The sequence below is a fragment of the Caretta caretta genome, chromosome 2, assembly GCF_965140235.1.
Source record: "Caretta caretta isolate rCarCar2 chromosome 2, rCarCar1.hap1, whole genome shotgun sequence".
Taxonomy (NCBI): Eukaryota; Metazoa; Chordata; order Testudines; family Cheloniidae; genus Caretta; species Caretta caretta.
The window spans coordinates 266466933-266473279 of NC_134207.1; the positions used below are offsets into that span (position 1 = coordinate 266466933).

The 6347-nt window shown below is 55.8% G+C and overlaps 1 long non-coding RNA gene across 1 annotated transcript; it reads left to right on the forward strand.

The window, feature by feature from the left end:
- Positions 1-3120: 3120 nt before the first annotated feature.
- On the forward strand, positions 3121-5428 carry LOC142070893 (uncharacterized). Its single transcript, XR_012666809.1, has 2 exons — positions 3121-3404; positions 4887-5428. It is a non-coding gene; the product is annotated as an uncharacterized LOC142070893 (long non-coding RNA).
- Positions 5429-6347: the final 919 nt, after the last annotated feature.

Here is a 6347-nt window from a genome sequence, read left to right on the forward strand (position 1 = left end):
GCCTGGCTCCCTGGAAGTGGGGAGACGACTCCTCTCCCAGTGCCCATCCCAGGGGAACCGGAACGGGGGAGCGGAAGGGGGCAGGAGGCCATGGCCCCATCACTTTTAAAAGTGGGGCAGGGAGGATCTTCTAGGGGGCTGGCACAGCATCAGATGTTCATTGGCCCCTGAGAGCTCGGCAAGGGGTGCTGGGGGCGGGTCGCACAGTGGGTGGGTAAGTGGAGAGCCCTGAGGCCCTCGCCAGGGAGGGTAGAAGCAGACAGAGGCACGTGTCCCTTGTCATTTTCCCAGGGAGACCCAGGCCTGCTGCACTCCCTTCTCACCTGGAGGGACCCTGCCCAGCTCAGCCAGTGTCAAGCTTGGGTTTGGTGGGGGGCATTTCTCAGCACGGAATCCCCCCATGTTCAGCCCTGACTGTTCCTTTCCTTCCTCTGAAGTAGCAGGGCCTGGCCGGCACCATTGCAGGTCGGCCACCAGCATGGATGGGCCACCGACCTGACTCTGTTTAGAGCCAACTGATATCACTTCTTACCCCATGAGAGGGGCTGCTGTTTAATAACACAGGGTGTCCTGGTCTCATCTCTCCCACCCTCCCCAGTGCCCAATCGCAAAGGGGGTGGAACAGATATTGAAGGGGCCTTATTGGCCGTTTGATTAAGTCTCTGAGTCATCTCAAGGCCAACATCTTCCGGTGTGCCCACTACTTTTCGCTCTCTTACTTTATAGGGTCCCCTCCTGACACATGCAGGGCCTGGGTTTCCGAAGTGCTGAGCAGGAGGAGGGGGCTGCTCAGGAGATTCAGACAGTCAGGCTGAAGGTGTGGTAATTGGGAAACCCAGAAACTGAAACAGCCAAAATCCATGGCCACTTGGGAAATATTTGCCCTTAAACTCTCCATGGCTGTGGGGCTACGTGCCCCATCCAGTAGCTCTGAACTTTAACCTAGTGACAGGAGAGCCACGATTTACAAAAGTGACTTATGAGTTTGGGTGCCCAACTCCAGACACCTTTGAGGTACGTGATATTCAGACACGTCTCAGCCCCCACAGGCGGATTGGCTAGCCCCCCAAACTCACCAGTCAGTTTGGAATATCTTGGCCTCTGGCTTTATTACACAGAACCATTCCCAGTGGCGCAGGTATCTCAACGCACTTCAGCAAAGCCCTGAACTGCTCCCTGTCACCGGGCAGGAAATGGAAGCACAGTTGCATTGAACACAGCAAAAGAATTCACGTAATTTACCCTTTACTGGCGCTTCCCTCTCCTCACATCCCTTGTGCACACACAAGGCTAGACATTGTACACATGGGTGTATAGGGAACCCCAGGGCTCACAGAGACTTGACCTTCCCTTAGACAGGTAAGTGGGGGGAGGTCGACACTGAGATTTTTGTCTGAATTCCCCACCTTTCCTACCCCAAGTTTGTCTCTGCCCAGTGGTGAGAATACAGGGAGTGTAGATGGATGCAGGAGGGGGGCAGTGTTTTGAACACTGTGGTGTCTAACCCTGTTCAGAGCAGGCCTGCACACCATGATGGGGGGTAGAACACACTCACATACTAGTCACCCTGAGTTCCCCTTTTGCTGATAACACCCCGGGACACCGCGTTCCAGCCCCGGGGGCTCTGAGCAGCTCTGCCAGGCAAGTGATGGGAGCCCCACGGCTTTGACTCCTTTTATATTGGGCTGATCAGACGCCCTGGAGATGCCGTGTAGTGACTGTTGGGGCTGATGGCTCAGAGTGAGAGACAGAGTATCACGTAGGAGTAATGGTGTTAGAGGGCTTCCCCTTCACCCTCCTCCCGGTGCTTGTCACGCAGACAGCAAGCAGCAAAAGACCAGCAGTCCGAAGTGCAGACAATGTGATATTGATTGGGGTTAGTTTCCAAGTCAGCATATTCCAAATAGCTTCACACCAGTCGGGGTTCTCTCTTTATACACCAATAGAGTCTGTCCCCCTGTGTACCATTCCCAGTTCCGAAGCCGCAGAGCGTTTACCCCAAGTCCCCCTTCCCGGCTCCGACGCCGCAGAGCCTTCACCCTGCGCCCCCCCCCCCTTCCCAGCTCCGACGCCACAGAGCCTTTACCCCGCGTTCCCCCTTCCCAGCTCTGACGCCACAGCGTCTTGCCTGTGTCCCTGTTCCATGCTCCCTATTCCAATTTTCCCCCCTTAGCAAACATGATTCCAATTCCCCTTCCACTTCCTGTTTGACCCCAGTTTATATAGTAATATTCTCAGCTATACCTTAACCATTTTACTAAAATTTAACTAATCAATCCTAACATACTGTAACATAATTCTCTAACCAATTATATCCCACTACTCTAATTAACTTACACCTAGCAAAATTAATTAAACAGCAGATGGAAGCAATTAGAGAACCAGACAGATTAACAATGGAAAAGTGGGGGCCATAAAGATAAAACAATACAGAAATGAGGGTTTCACAACCACAACCATTGATAAGTGATTTCTTGCCAGACAGGATGCTGTCAAACTAAGTTTTCTTTCACCATCTTAAGATCTGTTTCTTTATCTGGTGGTGATGGGCACTATCAGGACAGGATCGTCTTCCTAACAGCCCAATAGCACCTTATTTCAATGGGACTGGTTTGGGATGTGAGGATGTGACCCTACACTTCCCAGCTTATGGCTGACCCGGCTGCTTCTGGTTTTGCTGAGCAAAGAACAAGGCCTCAGAAGGTCACAGTGAGAGAAGGCCCATACACAGCTGAACTGTGATTTTGATTCTTTGTTTTACACCTCTATAACTAGCTAAGTGATAAAAATACACCTAAATTCTTACACTATAGGCCTTTACAGAGAGGCCTGAATATCTGTACTCTAATAAATGGGACAGAACAGTCTGTCCTAACTCATCCTGCCCCTCACTCCCACCCCCAAACTCCCCAAGGGAGGGGTCTGCCTGGGCCCAGGGTCTATGGTCGGCATTACAAAGTAGTTCTTGCTCCAGGTTTCCATGCGGTGAGGAAATCTGCTGGAGAGATCCGTTAAGTGGCAGTTTCAGTGTATTGCACACGAGGCATTTGCCTGTTTCCCTGTGGGCGGGGGGGAGGTCCCTAAACCCCCAAGGTACCTCCCCATGTGGGAGAGAGGAAGGATGGTTAAAAACCTCTCACACCCGCCAGTCGCTCACACAAACTCCAGCCCCACACGAGGCCAAGGCCCCTCTCTCAGCGGAATTGGTAGCAGAGCTCGACAGTCCCGTGAGGAGACGCAGCCCGAGGTTGACGATGAGGCGTCTGTGGCTGGTTCTGGCGCTGGCTGGGGCTGCCCTGGCTGCGCCCGTCCTGCAGCAGCCGCTGGGCGTGGAGGGTCCCGGTGTGGTGGCAGCTCATGATGGGGCATCAGCCCAGGTGGATGGAGCCCAAGAGCAGCCGCTGGTGAGTCCTGCACCCGGGGCCCTGAGCACGTCCCTGCAGGGAGGCTCTTTGCCTCGTTCCCCTTCCTGGGGATCCCTGGGGGGTGGGATGGTATCGGATACCTGGTCGCTCTGGCAGGATGCTCTGTGTGGAGCCAGGGACCCTCCCTCCCCACGTCCCCACTGTGGGAATTGCATCTCCCCACCCAGGGGATCCACGGGCTCCCCAGATATGACCCTGCACTGTGGGAGATTCTCACTGACCCCTGCCCTGACCAGCCGAACCTTCTGTATGGGGCAGACCCAGCCCCTGCACCAGCCTCCCCCCACCCTCTTGCCGGGGGGAGCAGCTGCAGTGTGGCCTATATAGCAGGGCTCTTCCCTCCTGCCTTTAGTTGAGCGGTAGCCTCTGTCCTCTAGTCTTGACTCTCAGACAGCTGGGACCCAGCCGAAATCCGCCTATCTGGTGACTAACTGGTCCCCAGGATCCGAGCTAGGCCACAGAGAGGCATGGTGCTGGGAAGGGGCTGTGCTCACAGAGAGATGGGGCTGGATCAAGTCTCCAAGGAGACAGTGGGACACAACAGGCATTAAAGGGTCAATTGAATAAGTCTCTGAGTCATCTCTTTAGGCCAACATTTTCCAATGTGTCCCGGAATTTTGGCTTCCCATCCCCCAAACACCCCAGGGGAGGGGTCTGGCTGGGCCTAGGGTATATGGTCGACGTTACAAAATAGTTATTGCTCCAGTTTTCCATGCGGTGAGGAAATCTGCTGGAGAGATCCGTTAAGTGGCAGTTTCAGTGTGTTGCACATGAGGCCCTTCCCTGTTTCCCTGGAGGAGGGAGGAGGCTCCTAAACCCCCACGGTACCTCCCTGTGTGGGAGAGGAGAAGGCTGGTTAAAAACCTCTCACTCCCACCAGTCCCTTACACAGCTCCCAGCCCCACTAGTGGTTGACTCCCAGAAGCAGGTGAGTTTTCTGGCGGATGCTGAGTCCCATGAGGAGACGCAGCACAAGAAGACAACAAGGTGTCGGTGGCTGGTGGCTCAGCAAGGTCCAGCACAGAGCCTGAGGCAATCCAGACCCCTCACAATAGCCCAGTTATGTTTCATCCCCCCCACCGGCTGTTCCCTATTTTCCATTGCTTTGTCCTCACTAGTTTTTAATTTGCTCATGTTCTCCCATTTCTCTCAGGAGACTATTTCAGCTCAAAAGACTCCGTAAGGATTTTAACGCTCCGTCTGCAGCTAGGTCGTCACCGCTGAAAGAGGAAGTGTGCTTTACATCGTATTCGCTGTCTGGAAGCCACTGGAGCTGTGCTCATTTTGATCAGCAGAGATCACAGAGTTCAGGCCTCAGCCCAACCTCTGGAAAGGAGGGGAGGGAGGAGAGGGCACATTAGAAACCAGTCTGGGCTGGTGCTTTTAAACACTTCCTTGCCCTGCCCCCACTTGTTCACTCTTCTCTCTAAATTCTCGCTCTCTCCAATTCATTTGTTGCAGGGAGTGAGAGTGGAAAGGGCCACATGGGGACTGAGAAACCGAACCACATTCAGCTGGTGTGACCCATCGAGACCTGGCTGCCTGTCACTATTTGGCTACCATATTGACTTTCACTAAGCTAGTTGCTGCTGGAACCAACCCTTCAAGCTGGGAGCATTTCAGGCCTGCACGCCCCTGCCTCGGATCGCCAGAGCTGTGTGCGCCAGCCACTCGGATCCAAACACCCCTTTCCAGGCGTCACATGCTGCTGATTCTCCCCTCACTGGTTTTACACCTGTGTATCCCCCATGACCTCACTGGAGTCACTCCTGATTTACACCAGTGTGAATCCGGCCCTAAAAAGCATGAGCTTGCTGCTGGCTGTGGGGTACGGGAGCCCCCAGCCCCTCCTGAGTCCTGTGGGTAGAGGCCACGACTGGGCCATGTCGGTCATGGGAGGCTCATTCCCTCTGTGCTGAGCGATGAACCCGCTTTGCTGAGCCTGGCGCTTCCCATGTGTTTTGCATTTATTCACTTGCATCAATAAAAGCAGTAACCTCTGAGCCTGGCTCCCTCATTCCCAACGGCCCCAGCTCGAAGGGGAGCAGGGCACGGTCCCATAGGCAGCCCAGAGCTCCCAGCCGCTGCAGTAACCCCATCCCTGCCCCTCTCCAGTGGGGAATAAGACCCCGTCCCCAGCACAGCTGGAGCAAGGCCCATGGAGCCAGGTCTCCTCCTGCCTGCCCATGGGTAGCACTAGGCCCTGCCCCGGCCTCCACTCTGACAGCTGGGACCTAACCCATGTCCTGACACTGCAGGGAAGTGGCCGGTTCCCAGGCTCCCAGCCAGGCCACAAGGCAGCGCACTGCCAAGAAGGGGCTGTGCTCACAAGGACATGGGGCTGGATGAAGACTCCAGGGGCTGGCATAGCCTGTGGTGGGTGGGAACAGCCTGTGCCCTGCCCAACCCACCCACCCTGGGCAGAGAACCCCCCTCCTCCCAGGTGTGACGCTCAGCATGACCCAGCCTCCCCCCCCTTCCTTCCTCAGCCCCTGGGCCAGGGGAGAGGGGGAGGTAGTGAGTGGGAGGAAATGGCCTGGGCTGCGGAGGAACATGATGAAGCTGCCATGTGAGGCTCTCAGCCTGCTGAGCAGGGGCGAGGCACCCAGCCAAAGGGGCTGTGCCAGGGGCACCTCTGGGAGGAGGAGAAGTGGGAGCTGCCCCAGCTCAGGGCCCTCTAGATGATGCTTGTTCCAAAGGGTCTGTGTCCCCTCTTGCTGCCTCCTCCCCAGAGAAGAGCGCAGCATCTGTGTCCATCCAGTCCCTTTCCCCGCACCCCATCCCGTGCTGCTGTCTGCAAAGCGTTAGGGACTTCTGGGCCCAAGACACTCAGTGCCAGACCCCCCCACCAGATGTCCTCCTCCCGGCCGATGGGGCGGCTGGGTCCAGCCCTGAGGCAGGGGACAGTCTCTCCTGTGCTCT